The 19226-nt window shown below is 43.1% G+C and overlaps 1 protein-coding gene across 1 annotated transcript in view; it reads left to right on the top strand.

Moving 5' to 3' along the window:
* Positions 1-2193: 2193 nt before the first annotated feature.
* MEGF10 (multiple EGF like domains 10) overlaps positions 2194-19226 on the top strand; it is an 86168-nt gene continuing 69135 nt past the window's right edge. Inside the window, exon 1 of the mRNA XM_015615404.1 lies at positions 2194-2254. The gene's annotated coding sequence lies outside the window, so the exon portion shown is untranslated. The remainder of the gene's footprint in view (positions 2255-19226) is intronic.

Below are 19226 nucleotides of genomic sequence, written 5' to 3'. Positions count from 1 at the left end.
GGACACAGCCCCTTCCCCCTACACGGGACACGGGACCAATCTACTCCACAGTCAGATACTGTGAACTAAAGCACATCTCTATTGGCCTGGCTGGAAAGAGCATGCAGGGGGTTAACACCACACCTCCATGTGCATATCTGCCATGCTAATCTTACAGAGATTATTTACATGTTTGCCATCTGCCTTGTTTGGTTATCGAAATATTAGTCTTAAAGGATTGGGGTGCTATATAACTTGTGCTTTTGTTGTCCTACAGCTACAAACATGGCACACTGTTTTCATCTAACACATTCAGCATAACTACTTCGCTAATGCTTACATTCATCAGTTTTTTATCATTTTTATTGTCATTCCTAATACTCGAGGTTATGTGAAAAACAGTATTCTGTTCCCTCCTAGACCTACATTCACATTATGGTTGCAGCCAAATCTTTGGCTCCCTTTTAGCCTCTCTTTTGTAGATTCAGTCTCCAACTCCAGCTGCATCACCGTTTCTGCCACGTCTGAATTTCTATGACTCTGCCCATCCAGGGCCTCAGGAAGGACATTTCCCCTTTCCACCTGCAGGTACCAGCTGGTACCAGCTCTTGGGGATGCAGCAGTCGCCACTTGATCTCCAAAAGGGGACTTGATGGCCAGGTCTCCATCTCGGGACCATTGGGCTCACCAGGCTGCTCAAGGACTCACAGGCCCCAGTGACACCAGGCCTGAGAAAAGCTCCCCGACCTTGCAAGATATCTTGGTGTTCCCCCAGCCCCTTTCCATCAGCAGGAGACCCACAACCCGCTTCAGAACAACTTCCTCGACATTCCTGTGCCCCTGAAATCCCCTCACACGGCAGGACTTCGGTGCCAACAGCCCACAGCCGTCCCCAAACCCACGCAGTCCCTGTGGCCACTTGGTGTCCCAACATGTCTATGGTGTTACTGCCATGATCTCCCTCGGCACCACGTCAGTTTCTACTGTGCGTCGGACAAGCTCCTGGGAACTGCCGCAGGTTCATCCTACTAATGCACAACCTGACACCAGGAAAGAGCGGCCATCCAGCACCTCAGCACCAGCCACGGATAGCCCCAGCTCTCGTCAGGCACCCCCGCACCCTGGGAGCTCCCGCCATGGGCACCGAGCTCCCACTGCCGGGCTCCCCCTTGTGCAGACCCGCCTGGGGCTCAAGGGCCAACTCTGATTCCCCCTGCGCTTCCTCAGGCGGCAGCGCCACTTCTTCTCCCCCCAGCCCGTCCCACTCCAGGCAGCGCCCACCCAAGTCCATGGACGGCGAGCGGCACCAGCACCCTGCCACATACTGACACTCCCCGATTCATGTGGGGTCACCCACAGGTGCGGCCATCCCCACAGCCTGGGCTGCACTAAGCCGGGCACCCAGGAACCCAACGGCGCCTGGGGACAGCACCCTCAGCACCCCCAGACCTCACAGCAGTGGGGGAAAAGCTGTATGGGGTGGCATGGTCGGGTTTTAGTTGCGTGCGGGACTACGGATGTGGCTTCTCGGAGAAGGTGCTGGAACGTTCCTCCCCGTCCCGCAGAGCCGATGGCGCCGGCTCCGGGACGCGCCCGCCGCTGGCAAAGACCGAGCCAAGCAGCGACCAAATTAACGCTTCCGAGACAGCATGTTCAGATAGGGAAAAAAAAATTTAGAAGTTCAATATTTCTTGCTAATTATCTTAAATATGCGAGAATGTATGTAAGTCGTCCTGCTCTTCCTTCCCGAAGCCGCTCTGGCGAGGAGCACATAACGTTTCTTTTTCTGTAAATTTGAATCTCCTTACGGGCCTGAGTTATTAGTCCCTCGTGGGGGGAACTTAAGCATTTAGTCGTTTGAAAAGACGACTTCACTCCTCCACAACCTTCTACGTAGCTACCTATCTTTCACTAGGCCGAATAAAATTCCCCATGGGGTCCCTACACAGCTCGCACTTTGCCTGCATGTGAGCTGAGGGCAGCGATCCCGGGACTGAGGGAAGGCAGCGCCCGCTGAGGGCAGCGATCCCGGGACTGAGGGGAGACAGCGCCCGCTCGGCACGGCGGCCCGAGCGAGAGTGGCGAGCGGAGCGCGGGGAAGCGGTTAAAAGTGTCTGTGGGTCTGGCCGGGGGCGGTCCGGGGCCGGCGGAGGAGGGGCTGATCCCCGCCGGCCCCGCCGCTCTCACCGCCCCTCGCTCAAGTCCCGGCGGCGGCGGTGGCTCCCGGCGGTGGCTCCCGGCGGCCCGTCGGACGGGGAGGGCGCCCGCGGGACAGGTAGGCACAGACCGGACTTGTCCCGTCCTGTCCCGTCCTGTCCCGTCCTGTCCTGTCCTGTCCCGTCCCGTCCCGTCCCGTCCCGTCCCGTCCCGTCCCGTCCCGTCCTGTCCTGTCCCGTCCCGTCCCGGCCGCAGGTGCCGGGTGCGGCAGCCTCGGGGAGGAAGCTGGGGTGAGGCGGCATCGCTCCCGGAGCGGGGTTTTCCCTCGGCAGAAGCATCCTTCGGGCAGCGGGTGGGATGCGGAGCCGACCGCGGTGCCTCCGCCTTTGCAGAGCATCCAGGCGTGTTTGTCCCCGCGTTCGTGCGGGGTGACAGGATGGTGGGGCGGGATGCGGGAGAGCTGCTGCGGTCCCGAGAGTGGACGAGTCGGTTCAGCTTCTCTTCAGAGCACTTTTTTTTTTTTTTTTTCTTTTTTTCCCGTTAAGTGTCTGTTTTTAAAGGTTATGCTTCGTTTTCGCGGAAGGCTTTTGGCAGTCGTGAGCAGAGATTGGAGCGAATGTACGCACTGGAATAGAGGGATGCTTGTGTATAGATGTAAATTAGCGTGACCTGCACGTGAAAATGCACATCTGTTTAATACCTTGATTCCGTTCCAGCATATGTCTCTCAGCAGAAGCTGCCTAGAGAAATTCTCAGTTGTGTGGTATCCTGCACAGATTTTCTTTTGGCGACAGTAATAGTAGCATAAACATTTCCTATTTTGTCTTTCAGCCAAGGAGTAGGTTCAATCTGGAAATGTAGGCACAAATCAATTAGGAAAAATACTCAGCTGCCTTTCCTCGAATGAGCTGGGAATGGAGAGCTTTTGATAATCTTATTAATTACTTAAATGTTGCTGCCAATCATTGAGTACTGAAAAGTAGTCAAAGTGAGCATGCATTTCCAAGAATCACATACAGCTCTGAAGTTTTTCCAAAGTACCAACTTCTCACTGTAGAGTGAGTTTAAAACCTCACTTGGAACATGTCATCAGTATAGAAGATGCTTCATAGATTATTTTATCAAGTTGGTAACTGAGCTTTGGCAGCAGTGTGTTCGAAAGCTGATTAACATAATGACTGTCTATAGGAAAAATGTTTTTATCCAGCATCTTGGAAGAACAAAAAACAAAAAACCAAAAAGACAAGTCTGGAGAGTAGCATTTGTTTCCCAGCAGATAAGCTGCAGATCTTTTCTGAAAAGTCTTGCGTTCTTTGATTGAGTAGCATGTCTGATGTGAGACTGAAACTGAAAGCTGGCTTCAGTTGCCTTGTCAACATCCCTAAATGGTATTTGTGCCCAACAGCACAATACTTGGAGGAAAGCATATGTAATTAGGTATGTGTGTTCTTCTTGAAGTGGAGGGAGTGGGGATGCAACTATCTGAGCTGGAGACAGAATTTAGGAAAATACCAGGCTGGGTGGCCAAATAACTGTATTGCTTTCTACTTACTGATCCTACAAATGAAATCATATTAACATGTCTAGTTTGATTTCCCATCTCAAATCAGAGAGACCAGCTGGGCAGGTGTGCTTCAGATCTTTAATAAGCTGGACAAACTGTAATTTAGGACCAAGTTTCTACTTATTTGCCTATGTAACTCATGCACCTGCACAGCATCAATATATGGCACATTATGTAATAAACTTCATTTAATTTTTCTTACACAGCCAACCATGTGGCCTCGTCACACAATCAAATTTAAATGTGTGCTGCTCCCACAGGGGGTGAATCAGTGGCATCGTATTAGTTTTGGCCTCTGTGGAGGTGCCATGGCTTTGTGCTTTGCTCCTTAGTGTGTGGTTGTAAGTCTGGAGTGTTACAAGTCTCTGACAGAAAAGAGCAGTTCACAGGAGTGGCTACGGAATTTGTATCCTATGGACATTGGAGATATATCCACATTTGGCAGATGTGGACTATGATTATAGTCCATATCTGGCAAAAAAAATCTAAACTGCGGGCAGCTCAGTGACCTGTGTGAAGTCAGCTGGCTATGTCTACTTAATTTCCCTGGGAATAGATTTGCCCTTTTCTGGTGTATCAGGTGGTAAAACGGTCCAGATGTGGCACAGTTCTGCAGGGGCACGGCTGGCTGTGTCTTGAAGTCCCTAAAGACAGAAACTGTACTACCCTTGTGTTAGGGGTGGGGGAGAGATGCCTCAGCCCTTTTTATATAAATTTTACCATTTAAATGTCTACTTGGATAGCTAATGCCATCATTTTAAGTGGGAGTGGTGGGGTGGGAGTGGGAGGACCTGTGTTCTAGTGTTAAATGAGTTGTTTTGAGGTGAGCAGAAGGGTTTAGCCAAGTGAACAGTCCTTTGGTGACTTGCATAACCATGTTTTCCACAATCAGCTGTTCAGCTGTACGGGTACATGCACCCCCTAAGGAAGCAAGTGCAGTTAACAAAAGCAATTAAGTCATCTATGCAAAGAACACAGGAACTGTGCATTAACATACTTAAGTTTGATTAACATCTAGCAGAGTTTGGAGTGGGCTTTTGACTGCAGCTGGTAAGGATCCCTTGAATTTATATTCCGATTACTTGGCAGGAGTTTTGTGTGGTTTTTCTACATCACTTTTTCTAGTCTAAGCATTTTCACTTCTTATTAGGGGAAGCAGGTGTCTTTTGAGGAAGGTAAAAAACAAATTCTTTGTGTGTGTGACACAGTTTTAGTCTAACCAAAGATATACTGCTTTAAAAAACCCAAAGTTATGTAGACAGTGCTGTAAGATGGATGTGATCCCATTTAGTTTTTTAATTTATTTTAATGGAACACAGTGTTGATGAGTAGTGTTTCTTCAGGTATGGACAGGAATGGTGTAGTGAAATGACAAAGTTCTTACATCCTTACTCCTGTTAAGTGGTGTCTTCCTTGATGAATGATGCCAGTGGAATCAAATTTCAGTATGTAGCAGTTATGGTACTGACTCACTGCCAGGAATTTGATCCTGATTTTTAATATTAACAGATTATTTTGTCAGTAATTAGTACTGACTTCATATGCTTCAGTCAGCATAGCATAAATGTAGATATAACTGCAGTATTTTTTCATCTGTGTGAAGAATCTGTGTCTTGCTATTCCAAATGAGGGTTGTTGTTTTTTTTTTTACTTATGAAAAGAGTATGTATCATCCAAAGCCATCTGTCAGAAAACTAGGAGAAATATTCTGGGGCGGGATTTGCTTTACTGGAATAGCTTTATTGATTGTGTCAGCATTCATGTTAATTAACCCATTCAAACTGTCTGGCCTTTAATTGATGTTTTGCCTGTGTAAGGATTTGTGGTTCATGCCTTTGGATGTACATGTTAGGTTTATATTAAAATGTGGACAGCCATCTCTTCCAGTTTTATCAGTGTTTTGTATCTGATTAATTACTCATAGTCAGCAGTGAGATATTAATTCTGAGGTCTTTTGATGTGCAAGACAATGAGAAGATACAGCAAAAAACATGATTTTAACTTTGAGATTGACTTGCTGTGTGGCCTCAGGAAAGAAATTTAATTTTGTTTTTCTGTTGCTGTAAAAGAACAGCCTTCTCAGCCTTCCAGATCATTTCTGTTGAACACAGGGGTGCAAGTGTGTGCAAAATTATTTTTTTCAAAGAAATTGAAAGACTTCATATTAGTATGTCATTTTAGAATTAGGATCACTGGCACAAAGAGCTGCAGCTTGTATGGTTCTAGTGTCCACCCCTGCAGCCGCAGGAGTTACACAACAGAAGAACAGTAGCAAAAAATGATCTTGCCTTTTGTGATCTAAACCCCAAGACAAAAGGCAAGAGGAAATAAGGAGACAATGAAATAACAAAGACAGGTTTCAAGTTAAAGTCACGTTCTTCTTCGTGAAAAGTCAGTGGAAGTTCATACATTTAAAGGGATTAATAATAGCTCTTTTTCAGATAGGAAATGGTGAGGAACTATTTCTCTGTGGTACCAGTATCTTGCCAATGATGGCTGGAACCAAGGCCTCACCAAACAAAGGGTCAACATCTTGAAAAGTACTGGAAATGCTGGCTATGGGAAGAGACCATGAAAGGCAAAGGGCATCTCAGAGAAGTCATGACCTTAGGATGATGCAGAAGGTGAATTTGTCAGGCTGGACAAGAGGAGACCATCAAGGGTTTGTGGTCTGGGTGGAATTGTCCAGGCAAGAGTCAGGGTGGCCCTGACCCATCGTGGTGATGTTTCTCCCGGGCAGTGCTCATCTGGAAGGGTCTGCAGTTGGAGGGTGTAGAGAGGGAGGAAGACTGGCTCAGGCTGCTTAATAAAGAAAATTGATCCAGAGGAAGGATGTGTGTGCTTAGGGTACCTGGCACACATATGAGCAGTACTAGGGTGGAACACCAAACCAGGGCTCAGAAGAAGTTACGTTACTTTGATGGACTGCAAAGGAAAGAAGAATGTGCTGGACAGAAGATGGTACACGAGCTGGTAGCTTGTTGTTCCGTGCACAGCCCATTTCTTCCGGGAAGAAGCCATTGCTTCCCAAAGTTTTCTGCACATCACAGGCATTATGTCATGAATTCTTCCCACACAGTGCCTGTTTCCTTCAGGGTTAGGTCCTGTCAGTCCTCTTCAGAGTGCTGTATTTCAAGAGTAGCTGTACAAGACAAAAATTTCCAGTACAAATTTTTTCAAGAGACAGTACGGGCAGGAGGATGTTGTTCTTAACATGGTTTGGTCTCAGCCCTGTGAGAATACTTTCCATGAATGAAAGCGGAGACATCCGTGCAGGGTTTCAATGAGTTCAGCATGTTTAAAGCAACTTTTGAAGTTCCTCCTGTACGGAAGTCTTGTCTATGTATTTTTCAGAATTTTTTTTGGCAGGGGAGAGGTCGGGTGTTCTTGGGGAATTTAAAGGATTTATAGAGCAAGTAGTAAAATAACATTGTCACCTGGTAAGTTACTTGTCTTTGTCCTGTGGAAATGTTTTGATTTTATCTTGCAAGCATTTTTCTGAAGTGCAGGAGAAAAATATTCAAGGTGGAGATAACTTTGACTTGGGTTTTTGGGTTTTTTCCCATCCCCCACGTTGTGTTATTTGGAGCACAACTGTCTGCTGTCATAGGGTCTAGGAAAAGCGATTTAAAGTGATTTAAATAAATGATGCTTATGTTACGTTACTTGCCCTGCTCTTCGTGTGGCCCATAGAGAAGCTTCATAATCGGTTGATTTGGATGAGGGCTTTTGAATCCTGACTTTTAAAGTTTAAGCGTTGCTGGGCTGATTAACTAAAGTGCAGCAAAAGAGTTTTCGATCTCAGGGCTCTGCCAAAAGGAGCCCCCAAAGTGAGTGTTTTGTGTGAAAGCATGCCTTGCAGTTTGAGCCCGGAGTGACAATGATTGTAACACAATGCTGCTCATGTGACAGTGAGACAAAGAGCCCATTATGCACGGCTGACTGGCATCAGATCCTCCAAAAGCCAATAGTCAGACCAAGCTTGATCACCCTGAGAATGTGAACACACTGGAAGCACTTGCAAGTTTTCCAAAAAAAATAAAAAATAAAAAGACATGTGTGTTTGTGTGTATGCACATGCCACGGTCTGGTTAAGTTTTAAGTACAAAATGACATAATTGATTTGTTTATGTTTTTTTAGAAGCTGCTGTCAGGAATCAGCAAAACACATGTAACACAGTGTTCAGAGCAGACTTAGTGGGAATAAGACGGAGTATGCCAACAGGCCAAGTGGATCTTCCTCTTCCTTTGCTTCTTCGCTCCATTGCTTCCTTCTGTGTGCTTTTGTACATGTGTAGCTGAGTTTTAGTCTCCTAAAGTGTTTACAAAATTTTGGACCACATTGGTCTGTCAATACACACATCTTATGATCTCTGGAAGTTCAGCACAAATAATGGCTGTGTGTATTTGTGGGAAACATCTGTTTGGTGATTTATAAACCCTCTTCAAAGGGTTCAAGAGCACTTGATACACGAAGAAATATCCCTGACAGGTTGTGAGCTGTTGCAGTCTTGGTCCCAAAGGCAGCAGGGCTGGAAATCTAGCGAGTAAATAGGACACAGCAGTTGGAGTGGAGAGCTCTTCAATTAGAAATGTATTTGTTTAAAAACAGCTGGTTTGCCTTTGCAGCCTTGAGGGCTGCAGTGACTTCTGCAGCACATGAGAGGTGGCACCTGATGATGGCCAGAGTTACTGATCACACCCTGCAAAGAGGTTTGGCTTTATTCCCTAACTGTGCTGTGTGTCACTTTTCCTTTTTGCTGTTTTCCACCATAAGAAAAATCTCACAATCTGCACAGGCTGCCTGAATCCATCACTGTCACCACTGAAAATCAGAGGCTGCCTCTTTCATATCCTCTTTTTGCCTATGAAAACCACTCTTAACTCTCTGGTCTCCTTTGTCAGGAAAATTAATCTACAAACGCTAGAGGTTTATGTCCAAAAAGGAGACAGAGGAGTCCTTTTTCTTTATTCGAATAAAGGGAGAGAGGCCATGGGGCATTCCCCTGGGGTCTCTCAAATTTTTGGAGGGCGCAGCCTCCTTTTTATCCTAATTCCCGGCCACTTGTCCCTTCTCTCTTTCCCCATAGACTGAGGTACCTGAGAGGTACAGGCTTCCCGGAACGCCTGATACCTGGGATACCTTTCCCCCCACTGCATAATCCCTTCTTAATTCTTGACTCTTGTGGAATTCATGGTGCTCTTTCAGTGCCTCTTTCATCTTTTAGTGGAATCCATCCCATTGTTTCTGTTGTCTCTCACTGATAGCTGCATCTTACCAGCAGACCCTACAGCTTGTCTGCAAAGACAAACCCGTCATTCCTCTCACCTTCCCTCCCAACTTCTTCCTGCTTAGACAGTGAAAGTACGGAAGCAGAATGATGATTTGGGCCTCTTTTTTCCAGGGCTGTGTGTGGGCTCCTCCGGATCTGGGGGAGCCCCCTCGGGATGGAGCACAGGACAGGATATTTACCAGCAGCACCAAGGCTCCCCCGTTTAACTCGTGGCTCTGCTCGCTCCGTAATGGAGCTTTCCTGCCTTTTTAATCCACGCCACATGCGGGTGACCCGAGCAAACCCTGTGGGAAGACAGAAGCCCTGTTGTGTGTTTGTAGAGCAGTTGCTCGGAAGCTGATGTACAGCTGTGGCCGGGCTTGTTTGGAAGTGAAGAGTAACTTGATCTTCTAATCTTTTTTTTTTTTTTTTTCCTCTCCTTCGTCTTCATTTTTTTTCGCCCCCTTCCCCAGACTGATACTGCAGATAACAACTGTTTCTGAAGGGTACCTGCCAGTGAGATTGAAATGTGCATTTTAAATAGAGGGGTAGAGTTCATGAAGATTTTATCAGACTGCAAAGAATGTAATTTCTGTTTGTTTGTTTTTTTTAATTAATAAATTTAGCTAGTTTCATTCATTTTAAAATAAAAAGAGTAACTGTACAGAGGATCCAGTTTTCTTACTTGCATTTAGTAAACCAGGAGTGACTCAAGTGAGATCACTGAACTTCCAGAGTAACTGGGGTGAAAGTTCATGATGCCAGACCCATTGTTGATGCATTTTAGGTTTTGTGAAGACACACACATCTGTGTCATCCAAATGTACCAAGGCTGCCTCCACCAAAGCCAGAACAACTGGCTTCTTTTAATAGATAATTAAATTTTCTTTTAGACAAAAGCAGAATTGCCAGCACTGTGATGGACTCTGCTGAGAATACATACGGTGCTCTTTGTGCTTTAGGGTTGGTCTGGATTAAAGGGTCTACACACTGCAGATTCTGCTCTGCAGGTATGCCACAGGCCACCATCACTTCAAAAAAGAAGATGGTGCTGAAGAAAAAATATCACTACTTCCAGGGAACTTGTTTAAACTCTGAACCCAGAAAAGATTGCATTTTTAATTATTGAGTAAGGAGATTGGGTGAGTAGTCGTTGAAATAGTAAAACAAAAACACAGCAAGAGAGAAGCTTTCTTATTTTAAGTATCCCCTCTTCTTGTCAGTGGATTTTTCCATCTCCATAACCCATTTCAGAGAGCTGTGAGACTTAATCTCATCTCTGGAACAATATTGTTCCTCTGCAACATTAATGCTTGTTTTAGATATGCTTCATTCTTTCTTGCTGAACACTAGTTCATGCCAATTTGCATTATGTATGAATAATCACAGCCAGGATATGCATTCATGGTAAGTGAACCTCAAAGGATGCAGTGGTTTGGGGTTCTGGTCTGCACCACTAATATGCAGGAGAAGATTTTTTGTGCTTTTGCAGATTGCCAACCTTTCTGTGCGCATTTTGACAGTGGATCAACTTCAGAAAAGACATTTTTGTTTGGCTGGCTTGCTGAAGTAGTGTCAGGATGCAGGGAGGAAATGCCCTTTCTCATCTAGCAATGAGACTAGTTGTGAAGAAAGCCTGGGTTTACTGATGCTGCCTCTTGGTCTGCACAAGGGGGTTTTTTGGAATTAAGTAGAAATCCATTGCAATCACTCCAAAAATGTCTAATGCCACTGAGTAATGTTTCTCAAGCCTCCCTTCTAGATACTTACTTTATCTCCTTCTCTTGTGGGAGTCTCTCAATAGACTTCCGAAAATTACCCTGCTTTTTGTTGCATGGCCTATCTCCAGCGAAATAGCAAAGCTTTATTACACTGATGTTTTCTCGTAGGCATATGTGTGTGTTTTCCTTCATTGCTGATTTCAACAAGAACACCAATGGGAAAAACAAAGAAGTGGAACAACAGACTGACAAGAAGGCATTATTGGCCTCTTCAGAGGTGTCCCAAATCTGTAAAAAAAAAAATTCTCTCAGTCGTGACATTGGGTGTAGTCAGTCCTTTGTAAATGTTTAGGACCCAGAAGTTTGTATTTCCTGATTTGCTACACCCAATTGGTACCATGATGCTCATGTCATTGCCATTGTGGCAGAGTATCAAACTGGAGACATGGGTCCTGAGGGTGGGTTGAAAATGGAGAGTAGCAGACCTAAATTCTGTTTTCAGCTCTGCTGTTGAGTGGTTTTGTGAAACAAGATGAAACACTTAGACAGACTGGAGTCGAATACTTTCCATGTACAGTGTGGTTATTAAGAGTAGCCTCTTAACAAAGAGAAAAAAATGGCCTTGCGGTGTTAGAAGTGTTGTATATCTTGTAGGGAGTTATGTCAATTAAAATGCTGTATGTGAGATTATTACATAATGTGTATCTAAAAAGAAATGTGCTTAAGTGAGTGCTATCTTTTGCTGCATTCACTAGGATGAGGGAAAACAGGTATTTGCAAAAGAAGAGACCTCAAAGTAGAGAGCCACATGGAAACTTTCTGGACCCCCTTGTAGCATGGAGCAGCCTTGAACTCCTGAGGGCACAACACAAACCTTCAGCCAGTGACAAAGAGCATCTGCCCTGGCTTGTCTCACCCATTGGGGCAGACTCCTTCCAAAAAACAGTCACTTGCTCTCCTGGAGGAGGAGAATTAGAGTGTCCCAATCTGCCCTCCAGAGAGAAGAAAGATTTATACATGGATTAGTTCAGTGGGCAGCTGACAGGTTGGGTCAGGCCAAGTGCCCATCGCTCACCCAGCCCATGGGGGACAGCTTTGCTTCAGCTTCCAGCACAGCAGCATCCTTCTGCCTTTCAGGAGCAGATGCAGTGGATATTGGTGCAGTTTTTGTTGCTCTTCCACACATACTTTTACCTTTCTTTGCACTCTCTGGGGCAGCAGAGAAAATTGGTAAGGAAGGTCAAATAATCCCTTGCTCCTTACTGGATGAAGTGGATGAAAAGCAGTTTTCAGCAATACTGCAGCTGGCCTGTCTGTCTTCATGCTTACAATAGCAACATACATTTCTGTGCTCTTGGTAGAAAGCCTGTGTGAAATTGGAAAAAAAAAAAAAATTAGTTGAGGGAGAAAGTGTCATTTTGCTATGTCAGGACAGTAGATGCTAAGAGTTTGGGTTCTAGAGCCAAAAGAAAATCAGCTGGTCATACAACCAGTTATTGGCTAGCTCAGAATAGCTGGGGTTTTCACCAGGTGTCATGATAGGTGGATTTCAGAGAAAGGCAATTACTGAGTTCAGGTTTTATCCAAGTTTCCATGCAGATCAGAGGAGACTGTCCATTCCATTTTTGCTCTTCCTAGGAGCTCCTTCACTGTGATTGTCCAGTCACTCTGCAAATGCTGTGCTGTTTGTCACTGTCCCCTCAGCCCTCTGCTCACCTGCTGGCAAAATAAAGCAGCAGAAAATGCATGCTGAATGTGAAATTTCATGTGGTGCAATTTCCAGATTTTCAGTTGTTTATGTCTCTCTCATCCATTAATGAGAGATGACACATTCAGACATTAAGATAACCACTGTTCTTCCTTCTGAAAACAGGGGCTGCTTTTAATTTACCTTTAAGAAAGAAAGAAAAGAAAAAAAAAGGAGGTATAATTTAAAATACTTGGTTCAATTTATAATGAATGACTGAACCAAGGCCAACGTTCCTGTAGTTTTAACTGAGAGGCAGCAGAAGCTGTAACAGAGATGCTGCTAGTGCCAGTTGGGCTATAAGTTATAAGTCTACTTTACAAAGTTTGCCTGTTTTCTGGCACAGTCTCTGACACATACACTCCAGTCAATCAAAGTAAAGTGCCTAATAACAGATGTGGCAATTAAGCTGAAGAATTCTGTCTCTCTCTCGTTTAATTTTTATTACAGAGAATAACAGAGTACCTCATTAAACCCACCATCATAGAGATTTCTTTTTTTTTTCTTTTTTTTTTTTTTTAATTTGGCATACAAATGTCTGCAAAAATTAGATCTCTGAATAGGGTGCTTTGTTACTAAAGGTGCTTTGTCAGACAATGATATGAACAGACCATTTCTGTATGACAAATATGTGGTTGTGCTACTGCTGTCCTTTTGCACACTGCAAAGAGGTGCTGGCTAAAAGAAGTTAGCTTGTGTCCTGAAGGATAATATTTTGTGGGATTTAGGGCCTTGTATTCAAGTTGTTAAAAATGTGGTCTTGATTCTTCTGGGTTCAAAGTATGTTGCCCTCAACTGAATTAAGCAGCAGGTCAATTAACATATTAGAGAAACTTTCTTGATAACCTAAAAAAGTTGTCTTCTGATTGTTGAAGCATCTAAGGCATTTTCTGTTATTAATTCCTTCCACTGATGTATTGGGCACTCTTTTTAAAAAGGCCTCTGATTCATCATTAGACTTAATTAATTCAATAATTTAATGATCTGAGGTGCCCTAAAATTTATGGTAAGACAAAAATGATACTGATATAAATCTGAACAGGAAGCTTTTATATGAAATTACTCTGTTAGTGTAAAAGGCATAAAACACAAAGTTGTTTACTTAATCATTCTTAGAAAGAATTTGCTTTTTTCCTGCCTGCCACAAGCATTGGTAGCAGTTTTATTTCTTGGAGGTTCTATTTATTCACAGAAGCATAGCATCATACCCTACAACTTCAAGTGATACTGTAGGGAGTGTATTGAACCACTTTCTGCCTGTGTACATTCACCTGCACATTTTATATCCTCAGTGTGCAGAAAACTTGCAGACACCACTGGCACCTGGCAAAGTTGGATTTCTCCCCAGGAATTTTTTATTTTTTTCTCTGCTGGCAGACAGGGAGACTAAGTACTAGAATTCCACAACTGCAAACATGGGTTTAAGTTTGTATTAATGTTTGTGGAGGATGTAATGTGTTTAAGCCAGTTTACTGTGAAAACTACATTTTTTGCATGTTCCTCACTCTGTAGGCCTCTTGAGGTTGTGTTGTAATCCCTGTGAAAGTTCTTCAAGGCAGAAGTTCTTCAAGACTTAAATAAAGATAGGATTTATCCCTTTAATTGTGGGTTTGTTAAAAAACTAGAATTAACCAGTCACTTTTTGGTTCTGAATCCTGTTCTTCCATTTTCTCCTTTGAGTGCTAGTAGCATTCCAACCTCTGAAAATAACCAAAATAAAAGATAGAAGTGAGCGAATGAACTGTCAAAGGAAACACTTTTGCGTTCCCTATTCTTCTGCTAAAATGTTTTGAATTTTCTTTGCAGGGTGGTGGGGGCATGTGAGGCTTTGTGCAGTGAATCACAGATGCTTTGATTGTTGGAGGCGGAAAAACTGATCTGTAATGCATTGAAATGTTTCAGAAGCTGTTAAGGGGAAATGGCATCAGAATTAATTAATTTTGGTTTTTTTAAGGAGATCATTTGAAAAGTGAAGTTTGTGAGCTGTGATAAAGATTTACAGGAGTGTAATGCTTTGTGTAAATCATGAAAACGGGAGCTAGCTGGAAGGACAACTTTATTTTCTGCTGGGTGTTACATGCAAAATGGCATTTCACTAGATGATTTACAAGGACAAAGGTACTGAAGCAGAGTTGCCAGCAAATTTTTTTTCATGAGTTATAGCATCCTGTTAGCAGCTAGAAATTATAAACAAATGCAGCAGTTCATATGTCTGATTTTCATAATGAAAGGGTCCAGTGAAGGGCTGTGACAAGTGCAGGGAGCTGCAGACTGAAGAATTTTGCCAGTGATAACAGGGGCTGTGTCTAGGAAAAGGAAGAATCTAATGTATGTTGAAAATGTATGTGGAAAAAGAGAACATGCATGTGATGGGGGAGGGAAGGAAACAGAGGCTGTCATTGAAGAGGGCTGAAAAGCAGAAGACTTTTAAATGAAGGTGGGCACATTTGAAATTGATCCTAAATTGCATAGGAAGCTGAAGTAACTGAGTCCTTTGATTGTACTCTTTTATATCCTGGCAATAAACTGGAAGTGACACGGTGTCTGTAAGGCTGGTAATAGGAAAAGAGGGGTCACAGAAACTTTGTTCAGGAGAGGGTAAAACCATGAATGGTAATTTCCACAGCAGTGGAACCAGGGCATTGGTGTATTTAGGCAACCACAGGATTGTCCCAGGCAGCTTGTCAGTAACCACAGAGTTTTCACAGTTACATCCATGTGCAGTGTGCCTTTTTTATGACTCCCATTAGGGGGAAAAAAAAATTAAATATCAGAAATCTAGATGGTATATGGCTGAGGGACTATGACAAAAATTTGATACAGATATCTTTATCCTGTAACTCTTCAATAAAGCTTTCATACATGCTAGTAATACCTAATTTCAGAAATAATTCTCCTTAAACACATGCAGTCAGACATTTTTACTTAAAGTCTTCACCTGTACCACTAAAATAGACCTGAGGTTAATAGAAAGAGGTGTTTCAGTATGGAATACATTATTTGAAAAAATATTTTAAAACATATTCATTTAAAAAGAAAAGAAAGGGAGAGGAGGGGGTAAAAAGAAGAGGGCTTTGTGATTTTTATCTCAACCCTATACTGTATAGACTCTATTAAATTACATGACATTTGCAATTTCTGCTGAGAACTAACTGTTAGCTCCCAACATCCACCCTGGGAAAGATGCCTAGGGCTGAGAGGTGCCATCTGTGTATGGACATAGTTTTTTATGTTTCACCTGAAATGTCTTGTGTCAAACAAGCAAATCAGGATTTATGTTCAAGGTGCTATTTCATCTTCTCAAAGTGTGCTTTTCAGAAAATTTGGGTTGGAGTCTACACAGCTTTAACTGTCTTTATTTGGTAAATTTTCACTTGGGTGGAAAAAAAAAGGAAAAAGGGAACCGTATTTAGCCAAAAGGTTTTTGTTAACAGCTTAATCCTGCTGGTTCCCCATGGAAATAATCTTTAAACATACAATACCAAGGGCTATAGGTAACCTGTGTGGTTCAACACCTATACTTCCTGTCTGCCTGAAAAAAAAGGAAATACTTTCAAGTGAAAGGGCCCTAATTTAGCAGATAATGAAAGCTACAGTGAAGTGACCCCATGTTTGTGATGTTTGGCAGCCTTCCTCTGAGGAATAATAATGAGTCCATCTGCAGAGTATCTGGCATGCTGGCATTTGTCTTTACCATGCCTCCTTGCCTTGTGCAGACTTGACTTCCACTGAACTGTCTTTTCCTGCCCTTTTAATGCTAATTCAAGGGAGAAGAGGACTGATAAGTGGATATATGGTCCCTGCCAGCTTACCAGCTTACAGAACTCCCACTGAATGGCAGTAGGTGAAGTCATGGGCCAAAGAGAATCTTGTTTTTCAAGAGGACAGTTCCTAGAGGAAACTCTCATGTGATCTTTTGCAGTAATAGATACTGCTGAGTGTTCTGCAGGGAAGGACAGAGTCCTTGAGGACCTTGTTGCAATATTCCTGTGCTTTTGGTCTGTGCTGCAGCATGATCCATGCTATCCAGCCACCCATTCCACCTGGAACCACGTGGCATTACTAGTGCAAATCCACATAATTGCTGGGTGGTGAAGATTTCTGTTTCCTCCCATGTTTGCAGCTACCTTATTTCATTCTGTGCTTGTAATTACAATCCAAGAGGTTGTTTGATGCTTACAAAACAATGTGCAGTGTGACCGCTCCCAACCTCTCCAGGTTTCCACCAGAAAATGTTTGTGTTTAAGGGGAAAAAAACCCTAAAAAATACAGTTTAACTCCAAAATTTACTCCTGTTTAGAGTTTTAATATAGTTTGAAAGGTGCTCTCTGTTATTTAAGATCAGGTCAAGTATTATTGCATTTATATTTAGTAGGAATGGTAGAGAGATGCATTCTGTGAAATTAGAGTATTACTTGATGCTGTAGCTTTCAAAACTGGTAGTTCCATCACTTAGGGCAAGTAAAGCCTGGTTTCCTCCAGACTTTTGCATTATCCCTGGATTCTCTGGAACTCCACAATTCAAGACTTCTTCCCCTCTCTTGCTTCCAGTTTAAGTGACCGATAAAATTACAAGTTATTGTGCATGAGGCCACAACACACAGACAAACATTTTGATTACATAAACCTAATTTTTTTAGAAGCCTCTGATAATTAGAGACTGAAAAATAAAAATTATCTAATCTAATAACCAAAGAAAAATGGTTATTGATTACTTATTTATTTTTCTTAGCAGTGTAACATGAGAAAAGTAGCAGCATATCTGTCTCCATCAAGAAGACTTGCTCCAGCACACTCAGCCTCTGACTTGATTATTCTTCAGACACCAGTCTAAATGAGTTGTTTTTCCCACATCTCTTGCTTAGCCCATCTCCAGCACCTTTGGACTCTCCAGATGTGCCAGTCTCTTTCACAGTGAGGTTTGAAAAGCAGCACAAGTGAAGAGGGTCAGATCTGATTAAGCTGCATCAAGAAGGCCTCTTACAATCTCTGATCATGGAGGGTGTGGAAGTTTAGGGCACTCGAGTTAAGGGCTATTGGATTATTAAGGATATTGGATTATCCTCTAGCAAACTCTCCTGCTGGTTGTGCAGATCCCACACATTTTCTGTCAGGCAGAGTCTCAGCCCTGCCTGAGCTCTTGGTCTGTCCTGAGCTCCCCGTGACAGTGACAGTCAATTCTGCCTTTGGAGTGACATGTTTTGAGGATTTGGGAAAAGACCAGTCAGTTTCCATTTGCTGTGACTGTACATCTTCAGCCAGCCTAGGGTCTGTGTGATAATGCTCCTAATTCAGGTTATTTCGTATTTCCTTTATGAGTGAGATTTCATGTGACAAAGTGTCAAACTGATTTACTGATTTCCAAAGGGAAAACGCCTTCTGCTCTTCATCCATTAATTCTCTAATGTAATCGATAAAAGCAATCAGTTGTGGGTTTTTTTTTTTTCCACAGAAGCTAACATGGGATTAATCATCATTGACAAGATTAGGTCAGATTCAGATTTTGCTCTGCCTGACATCAGTCGTGAGAGAGACATTTTTATAAGCAAATTGTGTCCCTGGTAGGGGAGCTGAGCCTCTGGAGTGAAGAGTGTTACGGAAAAGGCTCTGTAGGAAGTGGAAGACCAAACAATTCTTCACCAAAAAATATTTAGAAAAACTCATTTTTCTCATGTGGAGCTGTAATTTCTGGTTGCAGTCACCAAGTCTGTGTGGGGTGCTCTGGAGAGAGGGAAGGCAAGGACACCCTCAAGGGGCCCTGCACAGATGACTGTGTGGTTTACAATTCAGTCCAAAATTTGAAGAAAACTACAGTGGACCAAGAGAAAATTTATTTTCAAGTAGCACTTGCTGTACATGCAGTTTTATGCCATGTCTGTGCAGTTAAGAACAGCCCATGGGTTTGCAGCTCAGAAAACATTTTGATGTCCCTGTGCCTTAACATTGCAGAAAGGCAGGACTGAGTGCTGTAAAACCTTTGAGATGCCACGACAGAGTACGAAAGGCTCTCACTTCCCTGCAGTTTGTCTTCTAACTAAATGGCCCATTCCTGCTGCATTTTTCATGTATCAATGGTAAAAATGCTTTTGCCACAGTAATGGGAAAGCTGCATCAGCATTTCCCTTGGTCTTGGGTCCATTATGTCATGTTAGCAACTGTGTCGTACTATTCTCTGTTCCTCATGCAGTTCTAATCCTGGTTAATTCTCTGGCAGCATTTGATTTTGCTGACCAAAAAATATCTGTTTGCAGCCTTGAGCAACCTTCAATTATTTTACAGTGTACATCATACCTTCCCCTGCCCTCCCCACCCTGTTCCACCTGTATTTATTTACCTTGATTACAATAAATCTGAGGGAGAACTGTGTGCCCTTTGTGCCCTCAGTTTTGCCTGTGGGTGTGCTGTGGGTGGGTGGTGAGATTAATTTGTAAGCATGTCTTATTTTTCACCTCATAAAAAAGCTTGTTTTTATTATTTATTTTTTTTTAATTTAAGTGTTTTGTTCTTTTTCTGGTTTTCATCCTGAACACTACATGGGGAAAGAAAAAAAACAAACCCCAAACCAAATAAAAACAACACAGTTGGTAGTGGCAGAGAAAGTGCCAAAAAATCTCATATATTGTGCATTAATGGTTAACTAACTGTGTTTATGTAGTGCACATAAAGGATTTTTCATCAGCTTACTAGTGAGACAAATGCAATTCATGTAGCTGCTCAAGTTTAAACATGTTTAGGGGAGTACCTGTAATTTATGGGATTATATTTTGTACACCTGGGACACCATT

Source organism: Parus major, chromosome Z (genome assembly GCF_001522545.3).
Source record: "Parus major isolate Abel chromosome Z, Parus_major1.1, whole genome shotgun sequence".
In the NCBI taxonomy this organism is placed as follows: Eukaryota; Metazoa; Chordata; class Aves; order Passeriformes; family Paridae; genus Parus; species Parus major.
The sequence above is the reverse complement of the archived record's forward strand: the minus strand, read 5'-3'. Positions and strand labels throughout refer to the sequence as shown.